The 22217-nt window shown below is 40.7% G+C and overlaps 1 long non-coding RNA gene across 2 annotated transcripts; it reads right to left on the bottom strand.

Moving 5' to 3' along the window:
* Window positions 1-210: 210 nt before the first annotated feature.
* Window positions 211-22061, bottom strand: LOC101689391. 2 transcript variants are annotated; one of them, XR_001176653.2, is made up of 4 exons: window positions 20982-22061; window positions 4566-4667; window positions 1527-1567; window positions 211-675 (listed from the first exon to the last, which is right to left on the bottom strand). It is a non-coding gene; the product is annotated as an uncharacterized LOC101689391 (long non-coding RNA). The 2 variants fall into 2 exon arrangements; XR_200933.3 differs by lacking the exon at window positions 4566-4667 and having other exon boundaries at window positions 20982-22049.
* Between the last annotated feature and the right edge of the window lie 156 nt (window positions 22062-22217).

The raw sequence follows: 22217 nt of genomic DNA, 5'->3' as shown, positions 1-22217 counted from the left end.
AGAAATTCAAGTCTTGAATTGTAGCTTGTCTAGGTGAAGAATGCTCCAAAAAATGTGGTGATGTTGTATTCCTGACAAACATTTCCTCTAAAAATATTTGAACCAAAAATGTCAGTCCCTTAGTGTAAAGATACAAGTAGAAGTGATTCTTTATTTTTTAAATTTTTAAGAAAGATTTTATTTATTCATTTGAGAGAGAGACTACAGAAACTTGACGGGGGAGGGGAGAGAAGGAAGCAGACTCCCCAGCACAAGGCTCTATCCCAGGACCCTGGGATCAGGACCTGAGGTGAAGGCAAACGTTTAACCAACAGAGCCACCCAAACACCCTAGAAGTGATTCTTGAAGTTGAAGGTATTTTCCCAAAGCCTGAGGTTTGAAAATGTAGAGTCAACCCCTTCTATGCCATGTAGCACGTATTATTTGCAGGAAACATTATTATAAAAGTATAGCTATTCATTAGAGAGGTAGTTTTCAGCACCCTTTTTACAAGACACAGAGAAAAACGGAGTTGTTGGAGCCATTACTCAGAGTTGAAAAGGCTCCTGGTAGAGAGATGGGAAGACCAAGTCAGTGGTGCTGTGACTATTCCTGGGGCTGTCAGTGTCTGCAGAACCATGTCGTAGCATTATTTGGAGTCATAAGAAGGAGTCACTCCTTTTTCTTGTGGCCCATCTGGAAGGGACATGGAAGTTAAACTCATCAGAGCAAGTCAAGTCATGCAGAAACAGCTAGACCTTGGTTTTTTTCTCCCTCTTCTTTTTGTATTCTCCAAAGTTAAATTAAGTATTGTTTTGTTTGTTTGTTTAAAGATTTTATTTGTTTGAGAGAGAAAGTGAGCACAGAAGGACAGTGAGAGGGGGATGTGGACTCTCTGCTGAGAAGAGAGCCTATTGTGGGGCTTGATCCCAGGACCCGGACATCATGACCTGTCATGACCTGAGTCGAAGGGAGACACTTAACCAACTGAGCCATCCAGGTGCCCCCATTAAGTACTGTTTTAAGGGTGAATCTAAGGTTTGTTTGTCTGTTTAAGATTTTATTTATTGGGGCGCCTGGGTGGCTCAGTCGATTAAGCCCCTGCCTTCGGCTCAGGTCATGATCTCAGTGTCCTGGGATCGAGCCCCGCATCGGGCTCTCTGCTCAGCAGGGAGCCTGCTTCCCCCTCTGTCTCTGCCTGCCTCTCTGCCTACTTGTGATCTCTCCCTCTGTCAAATAAAATAAATAAAAATCTTTATTAAAAAAAAAGATTTTATTTATTAATTTGACAGAGAGAAGGAGAGAGCACAAGTAGGGGGAACAGTAAAGAGAGAGGGAAAAGCAGACTCCCTGACAAACAGGAAGCCAAAGGTAAATCTAAAGTTCAGCCAACCCAGTATATGCCTGTTTCCTTAAAATAAGGTCTCTCAAGGAAGGACTAGCCTTACCAACTCAAAGAACTTTGAGTTGTTTTTCAAATGCGAATGATATAAAAATTCTGTTTGCTCAAAATAAAAATATGACAAAAGATATTTTGTACTACTTACATAACAGTTCTTAGTGGTTTGTGGCGACCAGGGACATAATTCTGAAACAGAAAATTATGATCATAGAATATTTAAGATATTTTCATTTTAAGCATACAAAAGCATTGAAACAAGATGAACAAAAGTGCTTCTTATGAGGTGTCCTTACAGGACCTCTTTTGGGGAGCAGGTAACTAGCTCATTATTAGGGTATTGTATACAAAGGGCTATTTATAATGAATGGAAATCATATGCTCTTAATAAAGACCAATGTTGCTTCTGAGGGTCATTAGCCTAACAGTCTGTGGAGCCATTTCTCGTTGAACAGCTTGGTGGTTCAGTTCAGCCAGCCTGTGATGGGAGTGATCACCGGGATCGAAGTTAGCTGTGTTGTTAGTTTCTGATGGTGTAGATAATTCATCTGATTTTCCGGTGTTATGCTTGGTGTATGTTTTGGCCTTCATTTCACTTTTTTAATTCCACTGAGATTTATCTAAAATAAACGTGTCTTCTTATTGTTTTTTCTTTGAAAATAACCGTTAAAGCTGATGGTGGGATCAGTGTGGAAGGTGGCTGAAAACGGATCACAAAATTATTTTTTTTTCCCAGAGTTCAAAAGTAGTGACAGGTTTCCAGTTTGGAATTCTCACTATAGATGAAGAGACTATATTAAGCAGAATGCTAATACTGTAAGGAATTAGACAAGCAAGGAAGTTTTGGAGTGCCTTTCTTTTAAACTAACATTTTAGCAAGCGGTAAATCCCCCACATGGATGTGATTCTTGAATGTGTTCTCTTCAACTGCAGAGAAAAAGTTGGAGAGAAAATGGAATTCAATAGGCAAATTTTGGCTGAGAGATGCTTATTCTCCAACACTTTGGGGGGAATTTGGTACCTGCACTGACGAGGCTCAGGTCATGAATACTGTAGTCTGTCCATAGATATGCTGGCCCTAAGGAAGGGACATTTTTCTCTTTTTAAAAAAAAAAAAGATTGTATTTAGTTATTTGAGAGAGAGAGAGTATGAGCAGAGAGAGGGGGAGAAGCAGACTCCCCACAGAGCAGGGAGCCCAATGCAGGTCTCGATCCTGGGACTCCAGGATCATGACCTGAGCCAAGGCAGAAGCTTAACCAACTAAGCCACCCAGGCTTTTCCATAATTTTATCTTGTATGTCACTTATTCATTCCTCTGCTTCTTCCATCCTTGTGGTCAGTTTTGGCTTTTTTTTCATCCAGTCAGTTTTGCATCTCTGTTATAGCATTTTCCCCCCCCTAAATGTTAGGTCTTTTATCTCTGTGGGAAGTGACTCCCTGGTGTCTTGTATGATTTTCTCAAACCCTGTGAATATCCTTACGATTGTTGTTTTAAATTCTGGTTCAGAATAATAAATAAATATTATTTATTACATGTATTATTGATTAGATCCCTGGCCGTGACCTCTTCATGTTCTTTCCTTTCGGGTGAATTGCTCCATCTTGGCATTTTGTCTAGGTCTCTGTCTTTGGTGTGTTAAAAAAGCCTGTTATGTTTCCAGATCCCAAGAGTAATGGCTATATTAAGAAGAGGTTATATACTGTCCAGGGCCTGGCACTTCAGGAAGTGTTTCTGGTCTGTGCTGTGTATACTGTGCTGCTTTGGCTCTCTTTCCCTCAGATCAGTCCTCTGCAAAGTTTCTCCTTGCCTGCAAGTGAGATGGTGAGTGTTTGGACCTTGTTCAGTGTGTGGTGAGGTTTTTTTGTTTGTTTTCTAAGATTTTATTTATTTATGGGGGGGGGGCAGGGAGCACACCCTTGAGCAGGAAGAGTGGCAGAGTGACAAGCTGACTCCTGCTGAGCAGGGCACCCTGTAGAGTTCCCAATCCCAGGACCCTGAGATCATGACCTTAGCTGAAGTCAGGCACTTAACTGACTGAGCCACCCAGGTACCTCCTGCGTGGTGAGTTTTAACTAGGTGTGTTTTGGTTAGTTTGTTAAAAGAAGGTAGAGCCTATTTCCCCTAGAGCTTAAGCTCTGTAGCACCCAGTGGTCAGTAGGCTGGGTGTGTGTTGGGGGGCCGTGGATGTTGTGCAGTTCTTCCAGGGGAGGAGCCCACTGCTGCTCTGACTCTCAGACACACTTGTCCTACCTAGTTCAGAAGCATCAGCAAAATACAGGATGGGGGCGCCTGGTGTATACTGCTCAAGTCTCGACTGCGGGGCACTGTGCTGCTCACTGACTGATCTGTCCTGATCAATGTGGGAGGGTGGCAGGAAATGTGTCAGCCAGCTATCTTGTCCTTGGAGAGGGGAGTTCACTCTGCTGCTACGCAGGAAGACCTCACAGAAGAGCAAACAATCTTACCTCATTTGTCCCACGTATCCCTCAGATTCCTGTGTTCACCCTGTCTGTATCCCAGTCCTCTGCCCACTGGCAGCCCAATGCTACTGTGTTTTATCTCAGGTGCAATGGCTAGGTTTCAAAACTCCAGTTTTAGTGATCTGTCATGGCACAGACCCACACTGATCCTTTAGAGGAGGGTCTTGCCGTGCTGGGACTGGTATTGGTTTGTTCCAGAGGAGCAATCACACAAACATGCAGGTCTTGGGAGTTTATGGTAAAGCACAGTGAAAAGCCTTTGCAGGCAGTTCTGTTGGTATGTTAACGAATGGCAGCCGTTGTCTATTTTGTCCCCAGAAGGGCAGTGCTGTCTCTCCCAAATGTACTCCAAGAAGGGAAACTGTCTCTTCCAGTGTGACCCAGGGGATCCTCAGACCATGCTGTCCACTCCCAGGCCTCTGCTCTCTTTCTCTACAGGAGCACATCTACATCTGCCAGACTACACCCAGTAATGGCTCAGACTTCTAGAACTTTAGTCTTTGAGCTCCACTGCTTGTAAACATGCAATAATCAGCCCCTCTTGTTTCCCCCATCAGTGGTTTTGGAGAAGTGTTTTTCTTGTGCAATGTACTGCACTCTGTTTTTTCTCTTTCTTTCTCTCCTCTCTGCCTCATCAGAGCTCCCTCCCCTCCATAGCACTGGTTATTTTTTCTCTCCCCTAAATCACATCTCTGTATCTCCTACCTCCTCGATGTGGCCTCTTTTCTTCCTCTAGTTGTGCAGTTTGTTCTCTCAGTCCTCATATTGATTTCCCTGAGTGTTCAGAATAATGTGATACTGATCGAGCTGTGTTTGAGGCAAGCATAGAATCCTTCTATTACTCCATCATCTTAACTCCAACCCATATTTTCAATATTACAAAAATTTGCAGAAAACTCCTGTTTTTAGCCAAGATGGAAAGACTAGAATTGTATTTATCCTTCTGTCTAAAACAAGAAAACCAGGCAAAATACATAAAACAACAGTTTTCAGACACTAGATAACAGGGAGTGCAAGACTGTAATCCCTGAGGGAAGGGAAAACACAAGGTGAACCCTAAATTGAACTAGTTCATCAATTCACCAGCTTCCAGGCTGCAGCACAGGGGAACGTAGACAGAGTCTAGATCTTTGACTGAACTGAAGAGATAGATAGGGAGGCCAAAGCCCTAGAATTTGCAGGACAGAGTAGTACAGAAGATAGAACTCTCTAGAGATAGGTTGAGACCTGGAGGAGTCTTTGGCTGAGTTTTGGGTTGTGCATGCAGTAAGAGAGTATAACTGGGTCCAAGAAATGACCTATAGAGTGTAATAGACAAAGTAATTCCTAGACCTTACACAGGATAGGGAATAAATAACTTACAATCCCATAAGCCATAGTGGGAAGATCTTATATTATACAGGGCAATCAGATAGCATTCTCAGAAAATTACTGCCTAATTATGGGATTAAAATCATCCAAAACTAAAGGCTGTTCATCTATCTTAGTAATCTTAAAATCTCAAAAGGATCTAATTTCAAGTACTTACCTATACAGTATTTAAAGAAATTCAACAAAATCCGGTCACCAACAATGTAAAATTCACAATATCTGTCATGTGATTAAAAATTATGAACTAGGGGTGCCTGGATGGCTCAGTGGGTTAAAGCCTCTGCCTTCGGCTCGGGTCATGGTCGCAGGGTTCTGGGATCGAGCCCCACATCGGGCTCTCTGTTCGGCGGGGAGCCTGCTTCCTCCTCTCTCTCTCTCTCTCTCTCTGCCTGCCTCTCTGCCTACTTGTGATCTCTGTCTGTCAAATAAATAAATAAAATATTTTAAAAAATTATGAACTATGCTGGGTGTGCCTGGGTGGCTTGGTCATTAAGCCTTTGGCTTAGGTCATGGTCTCAGGGTCCTGGGATCAAGCCCTGCTTCAGGTTCCCTGATCAGGGGTAAGTCTGCTTCTCTCTCCCACTCCCCCTTCTAGTGCTTCCTCTCTCACTGTGTCTCTTTGTCAAATAAATAAATAAAATCTTTAAAAAATTATGAAATATGCAAAGAAACAAGAGAATATGATCCATAATCAGGAGAAAAATAGAGAAATCAATCAATAGAAACAAATCTAGAAATAATAGGTTGAATCTGGGAAGAATAGTATTTAAAACAGACCTTTATCACAAAGATAAAGGAAAACATGGATATGATGAAAAGAGAAAGGAAAACTACATTAAAGGCCCAAACAGAACTTCTTAAAATGAAAATACACCTGAAATTTAAAAATGCACTGTGCAGGATTAAAAGCAGACCAGACACTGCAGAAGAAAATATCAGTGAATTTGAAGAACCAGCAATAGAATCTATAATAGAAGAACAAAGAGAAAACAAAATGAATAGAGTATCAGTTACCTGTGGGATAATGTAAAATGGTCTACATATGTGTAGATGGGATCTAGAAACAGGCAGGCAGCAAAGAAGTTTTAAAGAAATAATAGCCAAAATATTTTCCAAATTTAATGAAAACTTATCAGATCCTAGAAGCTCAAAGAACCACAAGCAGAATATATACAAAGAAAAACATTACAAGGCACATCATCATCAAATTGCTAAACACCAATGATAGAACATCTTAAAAGCAGCCAGAGAAGGTGCCTGGGTGATGCAATCAGTTAAGTGCCAGATTCTTGGTTTCAGCTTGGGTCATGATCTCAGGGTTGTGGGGTTGAGCCTTGCATCAGGCTCTGTGCTCAGCACAGAGTGTGCTTAAGTTTCTCTCTCTGTTTGCCCCTCCCCCCCAAAATAAAAAATAAATAAGTCTTTAAAAAAACAACAGCCAGAGAAAAAGAACATCATTATATGGAAAGAAAGAATTAAAACATATTTCTCATCAGAAACTATGAAAGTGAGAAAAATATGAAGGGTATCTTTAAAGCACTGGGAAAAAATTGTCAATCCAGAACTACTTAGCCAGCAAAAACATCTTTCAAAACTGAAGTCAAAATAAAGACTTTTTCAGAAAAACAAAGGCTAAGAGAATTTATCATCAGCACAAAGAAGACATTTTTTATATAGCCCATGAGGCAAAGAAGAAAACAAAAGGGAAATTAGAAAATATTTTGAAATGAATGAAAATGAAAATGTATGCAATGATGTGGATGGAACTAGAGGGTTATGCTAGCTGAAATAAGTCAGTTAGAGAAAGACAACTGTCATATGATCTCGCTCATATGTGGAACTTAAGAAACAAAAGAAATGAACATAGGGGAAGGGAAAGAGAGATAGAGTAAGATAAAAACACAGAGGAAGGCAAACTATAAAAGACTCTTAATTATAGGACACTAACTGAGGGTTGCTGGAGGGGAGGTGAGGGTGAGGTAACTGGGTGATGAGCATTAAGGAGGTCACTTGATATAACGAGCACTGGGTATTATATGCAACTGATGAATCACTAAATTCTATCCCTGAAACTAACATACTCCACGTTAACTAAATTGAATTTAAATTAAAAAAATTTTTTAAATGAAAGTATAACATGTAATACTTTGTAGATGCTATTGAAGCATTACTTAGGGGGAAATTTATGACATTAATGCTTTCACTACAAAACAATAAACATCTCAGATGAATTATTTAAGCTTCGACCTAAAGAATAGAAAAAGAGGGCAAATTAAACCCAAAGAAAGCAGAAGAAAAAAATAATAGTGGTACCTGGGTGGCTCAGTGGGTTAAGTCTTTGCCTTTGGCTCAGGTCATGGTCTCAGGGTCCAGGGATCAAGCCTGCATCATCCCTGCTAAGCAGGGAGCCTCATCTGGAACTTGAAGAGGTATTTGTGCTTTTTTTTTTTTTTTTTTTTTTTTTTTTTTTTTTTTTTGTTTTTTTTTTTTTTTTTTTAGATTTTATTTGTCTGTTTGACACACAGAGAAATCACAAGTAGGCAGAGAGGCAGGCAGAGAGAGGGGGGGAAGCAGGCTCCCTGCTGAGCAGAGAGCCTGATCCCAGGACGCTGAGATCATGACCTAAGATGAAGGCAGACGCTTAACCCACTGAGCCACCCAGGCACCCTGCATCACATGTTTATAGCAACATTATTCACAATGGTTAAAATGTGGAAGCAACCCAAGTGGTGATTAATGAATGGATAAATAAAATGTGGTATGAACAAAACAAACAAACAAACAAAAAGTTGTTATTTCCCAAAGCTCTTGCACATTCCTGTTTTCCCTAACCCTGGACAGGATCTCCCTTACATTTTTATTGCCCATATACAATGCCTTCACAAAGTAACACTCAATGTTTATTAAATAATATTCTAACTGAGAAATCCAGAGGACATTTCCAACCACATCCTCCTTCTTGGAGGACTTAAGGGTTCAGTCTCAGCTTCAAAGAGAGTAGTTGTACAGTTCATTTATTTATCTTAAAAAGGAGTTAATAAAACTTCAATGCAGAAGAATTCTAGACTTTATTATTATTATTTTTTTATTTGACAGAGAGAGAGAGAGATCACAAGTAGGCAGAGGGGCAGGCAGAGAGAGAGAGAGGAGGAAGCAGGCTCCCCACTGAGCAGAAAGCCCTATATGGGGCTCGATCCCAGGACCCTGGGATCACGACCTGAGCCGAAGGCAGAGGCTCTAACCCACTGAGCCACCCAGGTGCCCCAAGAATTCTAAAGTGCCTTCCAACTCTACGTTCTGTGGGTCCACATTTGCACTGTAGATTGCTTGAACTTTTATCATGTTGTAGTCTCTGGCAGATGTCAGTTTAACATTGAGGGGATTCACGGCTCATTTTTAAGATCTCTGTGAAAGTCACTGCAACTAGCCTTCTATACAAATATTTTTGTTATTTACATTAAGGATTTGTTATTTACATTAAGAATTGTATATTTTATTTTTATACAAATATTTTTATATTTACATACAAGTATTTTTGTTATTTACATCTAGATGTGCTAGAATTTTCAGGGAACATTTTTGTTTTGGAACTATTTTCCTTAGACGATACCACTCTCCTCTCCTGAGCCATTCCAAAGTGGTTCTGTTGATTCCTTATATTAACATCTATTTTCTACTATTACTTTTTCAGAACATGGCAAAAAAGACTTTGGCTTCTGATTTCTTATTCAGAGTCTAGCTAACCAGAAATAAAGAAAATAAAGAAATAAAAATGGGGTGCCTGGGTGGCTCAGTGGTTGGGCATCTGCCCTTGGCTTGAGTCATGGACCCAGGGTCCTGGGATTGAGCCCCACATAGGGCTTTCTGCTCAGCGGGAAGCCTGCTTCTTCCTTTCCCACTCCCCCTGCTTGTGTTCCCTCTCTCTCTGTCAAATAAATAAATAAATCTTAAAAAAAAGAAAATGGACAGTAAAATCTGAAATTATCCTTCTTGAAGAAAACATATGAAAAAATCTTTGCTCTTGAGGCAAAGATTTCCTTTTTTTTTTTTTTTTTAAGATTTTATTTATTTATCAGAGAGAGAGGGGAGAGAGCGAGCACAGGCAGACAGAATGGTAGGCAGAGGCAGAGGGAGAAGCAGGCTCCCTGCCAAGCAAGGAGCCCAATGTGGGACTCGATCCCAGGACGCCGGGATCATGACCTGAGCCAAAGGCAGCTGCTCAACCAACTGAGCCACCCAGGCGTCCTGAGGCAAAGATTTCTTATGTATGATACCAAAGGCTTGATTCACAAAATAACAAAGTGATAGACTGGATTTCATCAGAGTTAAAAACTTTTCTTCAAAAGGCATTAGTAGGGATGCCTGGGTGGCTCAGTGGGTTGAGCCTCTGCCTTCAGCTCAGGTCATGATCTCAGGGCCCTGGGATCGAGCCCTGCATCAGGCTCTCTGCTCAGAAGGGAACCTGCTTCTCTCTCTCTCTGCCTACTTGTGATATCCATCAAATAAATAAATAAATAAAATCTTTTTTTAAAAAAGGGCATTAGTAGGGTAATAAAGAAACAAACTCTCTTAATTTTAGGAAACAAACTGAGGATTGCTAGAGGGTAGGGAGTAGGGAGATGGGGTGACTGGGTGATGGACATTGTAGGGGTATGTGTTGTGGTGAGCTCTGGGTGTTGGGTAAGACTGGTGAATCACAGACCTATACCCCTGAAACAAATAATACATAATATATTAATATATAATGTTAATTTAAAAAATTGAAAAAAGAAACAAACTGAGAAAGGGAAAAAATACTTGTAGAAAACATATATGATAAGGACTTTTATCAGAATGTGTAAGTAATTCTCAAAAGTCAATAGTAAGAAAGTAAAAAATAATTTTTTTTAATGGGCAAAGATATTTCACCAAAGAAGATACAAATAGGTAAAATAAGCACATAAAAAGATGCTCAACACAACATCCTTAGACATTTGGGAAATCTATAAATAAAAATAACAATGAGATACCTCTGTACACCCATAGAATGGCTAATTGTTGTATACTTAGAAATATAAATTTGATCTTTGCCCCTGGTTCCTGACACAGAGCTCCTAAAACTCTTGTAATCTGTCGAGTGATAGGGATGCTAGGAACATCTTTTGCTCTAATATTTGGTCTTTGGTCTTGGTTTCTCACATAGGGCTCCTACCTCCCCTATAATATTCTGAGCGACAGGAACACCTTTTGTTTTAATATGGCACCTCTTGGGACACCTGAGTGGCTCTGTCGGTTAAGCATCTGCCTGTGGCTCAGGTTATGATCCCAGAGATCAAGCCCTGGCATCAGGCTCCCTGCTCAGCAGGAAACCCGCTTCTCCCTCTCCCACTCTCCCTACTTGTATTCCCTCTCTCACTATGTCTCTCTCTCTCTCTCTCTCTCTCGTTTTCTGTCAAATAAATAAATATATTCTTTAAGAAAAAAAAAAAAAAAGGCACCTCTCTGTGGTCTCCTGGATAGCTTCAGGATGGGGGCTGGTCATCAGGAAGACCAGGCCATGATTAAAAGCTTAGAAATTTTAGGGGCACCTGGAAGGCTGCCTTCAGCTCAGGTCGTGATCCCAGGACCTGGGATCAAGCTCAGTATCAAGGTCCCTGCTCAGTGGAGAGTCTGCCCCCCTCAACTTGTGTACTCTCTCTGTCAAATGAATACACTTAAATATTTAGGGGCCTCTGGGTGGTTCAGTTGGTTAAGTGTATGCCTTTGGCTCAGATCATGATCTCAGGGGCCTGGGATCAAGCCCCACATGGTGTTCCCTGCTCAGTTGAGAGTCTGCTTCTTCCTCTTCCTCTGCCCCTCCCTCTCTCTCATGCTCTCTCTCTCTCTCTTTTTCTCTCTCTCTCAAATATATAAATAAAATCTTTAAAAATTAAAAAGAAAGGAAGCTTGGAACTATTAGCCCAACTCCTGGTCCTCTGGGGGCTGGAGATTGCCTACATGATGCAGACTATAAAAATCTCTAAACTATGGGATTCAGAGTTTCCAGGTTGGTGAATATATCCCTGTGCTAGGACGGTGGCACACCCCAACCCCAACAGACAGAAGCTCCTGTGCTTGGGATCTTTCTAGACCTATGCATCTTTTCATCTGATTGTTCATTTGTATTCTCTATGATAAACATGAGTTTAAAAAAAAAAAAAACCCTGACCATCCGTAGAGACTGCATGAACCTCCAAGCTATTAATTATATTCAGAAAGTCTCTTTTTATCATCTAAATGAATGTTTCCAAATTCTGCATGCTAACAACTCAGATTCAGAAATTTCCAGTGAAATACACAGCCAGTCTTAGAAATCAGTACTAAATTATAAGCTGTCATGCCTGTGTGTGGGTGACTGGGTTTACCAATCATAAAAAATAATCTCTATTACCAAAATGTTACATTTCATTTAGGAAAATGACAACCACATGATGGCACTATAACCTACAAAATAAGAGGTGGTCAATTTATGAAGCCTAAGAACTTGGTAAATTCTAGTTAAAATACTTGTTATTGATGAAGCATGCTTACAAATAAGGCATTTTATACACAGATAATATGGATATCATTTACCTCATGTTTTACAGAGACATACTGGCTAATCCTTCACTTCAGGTACATTTTTCACATGACTCAATAATAGCATCTTAGTTTTCGTCTTACTAGAAAACAGTTATTAAACATTTCTAGCACATAGCACTGAACTAGATAAGTCAAACAAAAGCAAACAAACAGATATTTAGAAGTCTGGTGTGAGCATTCACCTGTTTTGGAAGCTATTTAATGCATTCTCCATAACATCATGTCCTCTTAAAGGTTATTTTAAGGGATAATTGAGAAGAGGGAAACAGTGCCATCACAAAGTTAAATGTTGGTAGGGAGGGGTGCCTGGGTGGCTCAGTGGGTTAAACCTCTGCCTTCAGCCCAGTTCATGATCCCAGGGTCCTGGGATGGAGCCCCACATCGGGCTCTCTGCTCAGCAGGGAGCCTACTTACCAACAACCCCCCCCCTGCCTGCTTCTCTGCCTACTTGTGATCTCTGTCGGTCAAATGAATAAATAAAATCTTAAAAAAAAAATGTTGGCAGAGAAATAGGCTTTATACACATTGACGGGGATGCCTGGGTGGCTCAGTGGGTTAAAGCCTCTGCCTTCGGCTCAGGTCTTGATTCCAGGGTTCTAGGATCGAGCCCTGCATCAGGTTCTTCACTCAGGGAGGAGCCACTTCTCCTCTTTCTCTCTGCCTGCCTCTGTGTCTACTTGTGATCTATGCCTGTCAAATAAATAAATAATCTCTTAAAAAAATACATGTTGACATTATTACTTAATTACAATTATGGTAAATACAAAAGAGATGCCTAAATAAAATGAAAACATAAATGGTTAAAGGGTCTTAATCCAGTCTCCAAATAAAAGGAAGCTTCAGTGAAGAAGGGATAGTGAATGAGTCAAGCTCTGAAGGATGGATTGAAATTAAACAGGTGAAAGAAGGGGAAAAGCATTATAATCACAGGGAACAGCATGTGCAAAAGTCCTGAAATAGCATAGTTCCATAATTGAGAACATTAAAAAATCCATCCCATGTTGATTGATCTATACAAGTCAAGATTTAGTTCAGAATGTTTTATTATCAATTCATAGGTGAACTACATTTTAAATTTGATAAAAAATTAATGTTTAGAAGGAAAAATATTTTCCATGACAAAAATAGTATAAATAATTGTACCATGAAGCCTATATAAGCCATACTGTAATTACAATGGACTGTTCTCCTTGAATGATGCATGTCCTCTGTGAATAATTCTCAGTGCCTTTGCATTATAAATAATTAACAAATAGAAGAAAGATAAAGTAGTAATTTAAGAGTTAATTAAAAAGAAGTAACTTAAAACCTATTTTGTATGCTGCAAATTAAAAAAGAAACTTCAGGTGATCAAATGAGGACTTCTGGAAATTCTAAATAGAACTATGCATATTAAAGAGGTTTTTTAGAGATCAAGAGCATTGGCTCTTTTTTAGCCTAACTTTATTTTAAAACTTGAAACTTTTTTTTCCCTTGGTACAGTTTGTGTTATTTACTCACTCTTTTGCCCAAGAAGCATGATTAGACGTGTGTTATGGCTTCCTATATTAAATAGAATCAGAGAAAGAAAGAAGACGGGTTTATTCGCCCTCCTTTAGCAACTAAGCAGGAGTTCAAAAGAGGAAAGGAGAAACTAAGGGTGAGCACAGGGGTGTGTCACAGGTGTGGCTGTTTAAGAAGGCACAGAATCCCCAATTACAGAGAGAGAGCACTGCAGCCTATAGGGGACCTGAGTGTGAAATATGAGCTCTCAAAGGCACAGGAAAGGGAGTGTGGTAGGTATTTGAAAAACCTCTCCGGGGCGCCTGGGTGGCTCAGTGGGTTAAAGCCTCTGCCTTCGGCTCAGGTCATGATCTCAGGGTCCTGGAGTCTCAGGGTCCTGGCTCTCTGTTCAGCAGGGAGCCTGCTTCTCTTCCTCTCTCTCTGCTTCCCTGTCTACTTGTGATCTCTGTCGAATGAATAAACAAAATCTTAAAAAAAAAAAAAAATCTCTCCAATGAATAAAGTAATAGAAGAAAAGAAAGGTATAACAGAAGCCCTTTCCCCTGGTTATAGGTGGTGAGATCAGTCAGGGATATTTAATAGCATCCTGTGGCTTGACTCAACTTGGGTTTGTAGAGAAGTAATCAGGTGTTTTAAAGGGAAAATGAGGGAATAAGGAGGGGTGTGAATGGAGCTTCACAAAGTCAGAGAAGTGATCAGTTACAAAAAGGGACAAGGCAGCGTGGATCATTTGGATTTGTTAACTGGTGTCCTCCTACAGAGATTAGGAAACAGGGGCCAATGTGGGGCTCGATCCCAGGATCCTGGGATCATGACCTGAGCTGAAGGCAGCCACTTAACTGACTGAGCCACCCAGGCACCCCTACTAGACGATTTCTAAACATTTCTACCACTTCTTCTACTATATTATAAATGTGATATAAATTGACTATATAAATAAGGATAGCTAATAGTTCTGAGCATTGTACTATATTAAGCCTTAAATTATTTATTAATTCTTCACAAACACATTATGGAGCCAAAAAGAAAAGGAGGCTGAGAGGGGTTAAGGACATAGAAGAACAATTGTGACACAGAGGTCTTTTCCAATGTGTTGGTAGTGATAATCTCTTTTTTTAAAAATGCTTGGCCTCTCCCTTGTTCTAGTTCTTAAAGACTTGAATGGTATATAAATATATACATATATGTATGTGTATGTATACACACACACACGCACACACACACACACACACACATATATACCCATTCTTCTACCATTTTACTTTTCCTCTCTTATTTTCTCCTTCTCTCCCCTCTAAACTTTTTGCTAATAATCTGATTTAGGATTCCAGAACATCAACTCTAAGTTATACCCCTGACAACTCCTCTCCTGTGTTGGCCTAGTCTCTTTTTCCTTCTTTTTGGTCTGATCTGTTGCCCATTTCAGCATCTGAATCAACTCAACCTAATGCTTTTTATCCAGCTCTTGCTAGCTCTTGATATCTGTTTTTAGTTTGGCTTACCTTGAGTTCTCCTTATTCTGACAACCATCTATCTGAGTCTTGATAGCTGCCATTTCAGTGTAATGGAAATTAGTCTTTAGAATCTTGTCCTGACCAAACAGTTGTTGAAATGAGCTCTCTTGGTCATGGGAGATGTTGTCATATTTCAATCCAGTAACTTTCTAATCTTCTCTTAACATGGTGCTCAATTCTTTTAAAGTGTCTTAAATAATAGTCATTGGATTTAATTCTGGGGCTAGTTTCAAATTTCTTTTTTAATAATTAATAAAGTAATTAGAAAGCAGTTCATATGCTCAATGAATTATCATTCATATATTTGCCATGCTGGTATTCCTCTAGCATCTCATTTACATAGTTAAAAGTACAAAAATAAAAGAAACACTAATTACCATCATTCTTATATCAAAAATATTTGGAGAACAGAATGAAGTTGCTACATGAATTCTAAAAAATCCTGCAATTTCCAAGGCTGAACAGTGGTCAACTTTAGCCAAGCTTCTTAGTTTTCCAGGACTTACTGTTCTGACAATAGCTACAATGTGATTGTATGTGGAAAAAAAATAAATCTTGGCAGGCAACTGAATCTGTTGTCAATAAAAACATGTAGGAAACATTGGAAAGTATGTTTTCATTATATTTTTATGATTTAAAAAATTACAATAGTTTAAAGACTGCAAACAATCTCCCAGTTTTAAAGAATTCAGTGGTGTGAGGTTGTATAAATAAATACTTTAGATATTCTGGTGAGTTCAGAGCCATTAGATTTGGATGTTTAAGTTTATAAAGCTCAAAAAACAAAGAACACATACCCATATGAAAGGATATTTTCCATGTTGGAACCTAGGACTGTTAACTTTCTGGTAGAATGAAAGATTTCTTCCCAAAGAGCAAATTGGAGACATCATAAATCAAGTATATATTATGTTGACTTGTTTTACTTTTCTCAGATATTTAAACTAAGCACAATATATTTGTTTGTTTTAAATCCTGAAGCTTGAATAGAAAGGGCCTGTGTAAACTACTTTCAAATGAATCCATTTTCTCTCTCACCTGTGGTAAATTGGTAAATAAAGTAGGTTGGTAGTCATTTAAACAATGCAAAATTCTGAAAACTTGTGGTATAATAGAAGTAGTATAGAATTAAAAGTCACAAAGCCTGGGGGCACCTGGGTGGCTCAGTGGGTTGAACATCTGCCTTAGGCTCAGGTCATGGTCTCAGGGTCCTGGGATCAAGCCCCGCTTTGGGCTTTCTGCTCAGCAGGGAGCCTGCTTCCCAGCCCCCCAATAGCCGTGCCTGCCTCTCTGCCTACCTGTGATCTCTCTCTCTTTGTCAAATAACTAAATAAAATCTTAAAAAAAAAAAAAAAAGTCACAAAGCCTGGATCCTAGTCCTGCTATTACTACTCATTAGCCAAAGTAAACATTATAATTACTCAGCCTCTACTTTCTTTTCTTTTTTCAAAAAAATTTTATCTTTTTGAGAGAGAGCATGTGTAGGGGAGAGAGGGGCAAAGGGAGAGGGGGAGAGAGAATCCTTAAGCAGCCTCCCCGCTAAGCACAGAGCCTGAATGTGGGGCTTCATCCTAAAACCCTGAGATCATGACCTGAGTGGAAATCAAAAGAGTCACACTTGGCCGACTGGGCCACCCAGACATCCCTCCACTTTCTAATTTATAAAATAAAGGAGTCAAATGATATTTTTAAGACTTTCTAGAGCTTAGAGCCCACAAAAGTCAATGAAGGAACTTGTACAAGTCATAAAGTATTAATTATAGCTAACATTTATTCAGTGCTTACTTCGGGCCAAGCACAAAATTCTATACACTTACACATGAATTTTCATAATAACCTATGAGGCAGGTAATAATTTCACCCCCATTTAACAGGTGAAGAAACTGAGGCATAGAGAGGTTTAGAAACTTGCCTAACATTTCCACAGCTAGTAAAGTAACAAAATTGGAATTTTAACTTAGAATTCTGGCTCTAGATCCTGACAACAATCACTAATTGCAGGCAAAGAGGAGATAGATTATTTCTAAAGAGGATGAGTAAAGGAGATAGTATCTTTTTTGGGGGGGGCGCTGTATCTTTAACAGGCAGATAGAGAACTTGTGAGAAAATCGGAGTGAATAAAAGCAAAAAAGATTGGAAAATGTAAGGTAATTATCTGGAACAGTAAGTAGTAAGGTTTGGCTAAAGTGCTGCCTAGTTATAATCTTGCAGCTCACTAGACTGATCTGGGGATCTTAAAAGAGGTAGATTTCCAGGCCCTTTCTTTGGGGATTCTGACTTAGTAAGTGGGCCTACCACCTGGGTACAACCATTTGACAAGCTCTTCACATGACTCTGATGTGCCACAAGGTATGAGGACCAGTGTGGTACAAAACACAAGGGACTAACATGGAATAATGCTGTAAACTTAAGTTGGACCCACATAATGAAAGGCTTTATGCTAAACTTAGCCAATAAAATCTCACTGAAGTTTTTGTTTGTTTTAACTAATTTTTTTTTTGTTTTTAGAATATGTAATGCATACATGTAGTAGAAAATTCAAGAGGTCACCAAAGGGAATTCAATCTCCTTTCCACCTTTGACTCCTTAAGTCCCAGTCCCTCTAATCATTCAAGATTATTTATTTTTATTAATATATTGTATTATTTGCCCCAGGGGTATAGGTCTCTGAATCATCAGGCTTACACATTTCACAGCACTCACCATATCATTTACCCTCCCCAGTGTCCATAACCCAATCACCCTCTCCAATTATTCAAGATTTTTAAAGGAAAAATCAAATCACAAGAGCGATGTATTGGAAAAATGAAACAGAAATACTTAGGTGAACTATATTGGAGGCAAGCATGACCCCAGTCACTGGTAATAGTGGGAATGAGAAGGAAAGAACGGATACAAATTGAGGTGTTAGCATATAGCCTAGAACATGGCATACACTTCAAATTATCACCTAAATGGATCCTCAATGATAAGAGTACAGAATGACCAAAATGACTCCAAGGTTTAGAGGCAGGATGACTGAGAACTGAAAAGTGTCAGTATCATTGTTGAAACCCCAAAAACCATGATTCAAGAATGGAGAGGAAAGATGATATGGGTAGTTCTGAATATGTTGAGTTTAAAATGATCATAGGCAGGACGCCTGGGTGGCTCAGTGGGTTAAAGCCTCTGCCTTCAGCTCAGGTCATGATCCCAGGGTCCTGGGATCGAGCCCCGCATCAGGTTCTCTGCTCTGTGGGGAGCCTGCTTCCTCCTCTCTCTGCCTGCCTCTCTGCTTACTTGTGGTTTCTCTGTCAAATAAATAAATAAAATCTTTAAAAAAAATAAAATAAAATAAAATGATCATAGGCTATGCAAGTGGAAACTTCTATCAGGGGGTCGGAAATATGATTTGGGGCGAGGAAAGGAAGTTGGGATGTTGGGATATAACTTTAAGAATTTTCTTTTCAATAGAAATGAGAATAATGGGGCTCCTGGGTGGCTCAGTGGGTTGGGCCTCTGCCTTCGGCTCTGGTGATGGTCTCAGGATCCTGGGATCGAGCCCCGCATCGGGCTCTCTGCTCAGCAGGGAGTCTGCTTCCCCATCTTTCTCTGCCTGCCTCTCTCCCTACTTGTGATTTCTCTGTCAAATAAATAAATAAAGCTTAAAAAAAAAAAAAAGAAATGAGAATGATGAAATAACTAAGGAGGACAATGTAGAAGATGATTAAGAGCAGAAAATTCAGATCTACATTAGGGAAGCAAAGATGAGTGAAACCAGGGGAATCAAATGTCATGGAAACTCAGGGAGAAGACATTAAGAAGGTAGGATTAATTAGGAAAAAAGGTCAAGGAAGCTGAAGAATGAAAAAAAAAAAAACGTTTTGGATTCTGTAATCAGAAATCTGTCTGGCTGGTGGGGGTGGTGGGAGGTTAGTGGGTGGAGAGGGCAAAAGTCAGATAGCCAGGAAATAAGAAATGAGTAGGTGGTGAGGAAATGAATATAGCAAGTGCCTTCTTTCTTGAGAAGTTTGATAATGAGAGATGGCAAGAGATGGTACGGTAGGCATATGGGCAAACAATGTAATATGAATGTATACCGTAGAGCTGGCAAGTCTGTAGCCTTTCTAGTGGGAGCAGCAGTATCAACAGTTTTCAAGTAGAGACCAGATGTGAATACATTTGCAGGCAGAGGAGGAGGAGCCAAGAGGAAGAAAGAATAAAGGTACAAGACAGCAGATAATTGAGCTAGATCTGATATGGGAAAGAAATGACATCTATCTTATAAACTGGTTTTAGAAAGGAGAGGAGGAAGGTGTTCCTCCTGATGCATAAAGGGAGGGATGATTTAAGATATTTTGATGTGAAGGGAGAGTATATGGGTGTGACTGACAGCCTGTATTTTCTCAGGAAAGTAGGTGTTCTAGATGTCCCTCCTCAACAGAGAACTATTGCTTAGGTGAGGAACCCAAATATCTGGACACTGGCCAAGTCCAATAGCTAGCTTTACTATCCGTTTCAAGTTTTTATTTAAATTCTAGTTAGTTAACATATATGATAAAATTGGTTGCAGGTGTAGAATTTAGTGATTTAGCACTTACATATAACACCCAGAGCTCATCACTAGTGTTCTCCTTAATGCCCATCACCCATTTTGGCCAGCTTATTTATTAAGCACATATATTATGGTAGATACTTTAATCTCTTTTGCTAAGATTTTATTTATTTATTTGACAGACAGAGATCACAAGTAGGCAGAGAGGCCGGCAGAGAGAGAGGGGGAAGCAGGCTCTCAGCTGAGCAGAGAACCTGATGCAGGGCTCAATCCCAGGACCCTGGAATCATGACCTGAGCCGAAGGCAGAGGCTTAACCCTCTGAGCCACCCAGGCACCCCACTTTATTTAATCTTTATAACAATGCTAAGGAGTAGGTACTATTATTCTTCCCATTTAAAAAATTTATGCCTTCCTAACCCACTCTTCTTTATCCCATTTTAAAATTTTCTATCTTTATTATAGGTAATGAGAAAGTGAAAAATCACTTATTTGCATTTCTAATGAAATGTTTGAATTATTTGCAAGGGATACCCCTGAGAGGTGGGTGATTTGTCCTCAGAGCTCAAGTTTATTTTAGAGTCCTTTACTATGGGGAGGAAGCATGATGCCCACCCGCTCAGGGATATCTATATCCTAATCCCTGTATCCTGTGTACAAATCAGTTCACATGGCAAAGGGAAATAAGGATACAGATAGAATTAAGGTTGCTAATCAGCTGATTTTGATATGGGAAGATTATCCTGGATTACCAGGGTGGGCCCAATGTAATCACAAGGTTTTAATAAGTAAAAGAGGGAAGTGAGAGACAGAATCATGGAGATGGCAGCAGGAGAAAGACTCAACCAGCTGTTGCTGGCTTTGAAGTTGGAGGAAAAGGGCTATCAAGCAAGGAATGTGGGTGGTCTCTAGAAGGAAATGGATGCTTCCCTGGAGCGGACAACCCCTTGATTTTAGCCCACTGAGACGTGTATTGGGCTTTTGGTCTATAGGACTGCCAGATAATAAATGTGTTGTTTTAAATAACTAAGTTTGTGGTAATTTGTCATAGCAGCAATAGGACCCTGCACGTATCTTTCCTGCGGCTCTGTCATGCCCTTTTCTCCTTAGACCCCAGGCACTACTCTTCCCCTACTCTCAAGGAGTTGACTTTATATCTTCGTGAATGTTGATTTATCACTTACATCTTTAACTATCTATGTAAAGAACCCAACAAACAAGTAGGTGGAGAACAACGTTTTGGGGAAGGAGAATGATCACAATTTCCACTCAATTCTTGTAGCTGAAAATCTATTCATCCTGCACTGGTCAACCTTGACCACAGTGAATGGTAAGATTTTGAGGGTTTGATAATCCTGTTTTATTCTCTTTCCTTCTAATGACCCCTTTTTTCCTGAGCTAAAATGAGATGTATTATCTACATATAATTATTCTGTGCCCACCTTGTCTAACCTTATACACGAAAAGGACTTGGCCATTTAAAAAATTTATTTCTGTTAATGTGCTAAAGTTCCTCATTAATATTTGCAAGCGGTGGAGATGAGCACCGTCTACTTTATTGCAAGAGGAACTTTTATGTCAAAGGGGGAAGTGAACTTACCAGATTTTTATTCTTTTATCTCTGCTAGTATGCATTACAGCTGGAAGTAGTTCAGGTTGGCCAAAATCAGGGACTGAAGAGAGTTCAGAATTTTCTCCAACACTACAGAGATTCTGTTGTTTCACAAAGCTTCCCTTCTCTATCTGCACTGTTGATGTGTTTCTATTCTTTCTCAGCAGTTTTTCAAGTGGTGTCCTTCACACTGGTCTCCCGCACGACACATTCCTGGCTACTATAAAGTTGGGTGGCAATCATTGTTTGAATTCCTTTTTCCTGATCCTAAAGAGACTTGTCTTTAGGCTACGAAGCCTCCCTCTCGGAGGGCTTACTCAGCCTTACAATTTAGTACGTTCTGAGTATGCATAAATGGGTTCCTAGAGTACAGCGGGTCAGAAACGTTCCTCTTACTGGAAAGCCCTCAGTTTAGGGGATAAAAACGAAACTCTCCTCATTTAGAGGCAGGGATTTCTGCGTGTCACCAAATGCCCTCCTTTCCTCTGTCACATCTCCAAGTGGGAACTCGCTGTTTCTCCACGGCCCTGACGCACAAAGTCACTGGGGAGGCGGCAGCAGGCTGGGGAACAAGGACAGCCAGTTGGACTTCCCTGAAGGCTCGAGTCCAGAGGGATACCCGGGACTTAGAAGCGTTTTTCTAAATGGCAGACGCTGCAGGAGCGCGGGAGTGGGTATGCTCCAGGGGGCCGCTCCACAGACCTGGGGGAGGGATCAGCAGGACGCGCCCTTGGCCGGAAGGACCCACAAAGCTCGGGACCTCAGCTTGGGTTGGGGATGGAGCCGCCCTAAGCGACCTCGAGATACAAACCCCAGCGACCGCCGTTAGCTTTGTTTGCAGCCAACTAGCCCTCGGACGCGCGCGCGGCGAAGCAACTTCCGGTTTCCAGGCCTCCCCACAAGCCCAGCCCCGGACTCGGTCTTCCTCCCCGCGCAGCCCAGTTCCTCCTCCCGGCCCCGCCCACCTCCCTGGTCCGCCTCTTCGCGCTAGGGCCACGCCTTGGCCCTCCTCCCCACCACTTAGGCCCCGCCCTCTGGCCTCTCATTTTCCCCCTCCTCCCCTCCCCCCGTTCCATTTAATTGTTGGATTGTCAGCGCTGCACTCCCGCTGGTGGCCGGCAGGGGGCAGAGTTCGAGTTTGGATTTTTTTCCGCCGGGCGTCCCCGGGGAGGCAGTCGCGGAGTGGGGGAGGGGAGGGCGGGGCGCGAGGACGCGGTTCTGTCG

The sequence above is a fragment of the Mustela putorius genome, unplaced genomic scaffold, assembly GCF_011764305.1.
Source record: "Mustela putorius furo isolate JIRA1106 unplaced genomic scaffold, ASM1176430v1.1 tig00003913_pilon_pilon_pilon, whole genome shotgun sequence".
NCBI lineage: Eukaryota > Metazoa > Chordata > Mammalia > Carnivora > Mustelidae > Mustela > Mustela putorius.
The sequence above is the reverse complement of the archived record's forward strand: the minus strand, read 5'-3'. Positions and strand labels throughout refer to the sequence as shown.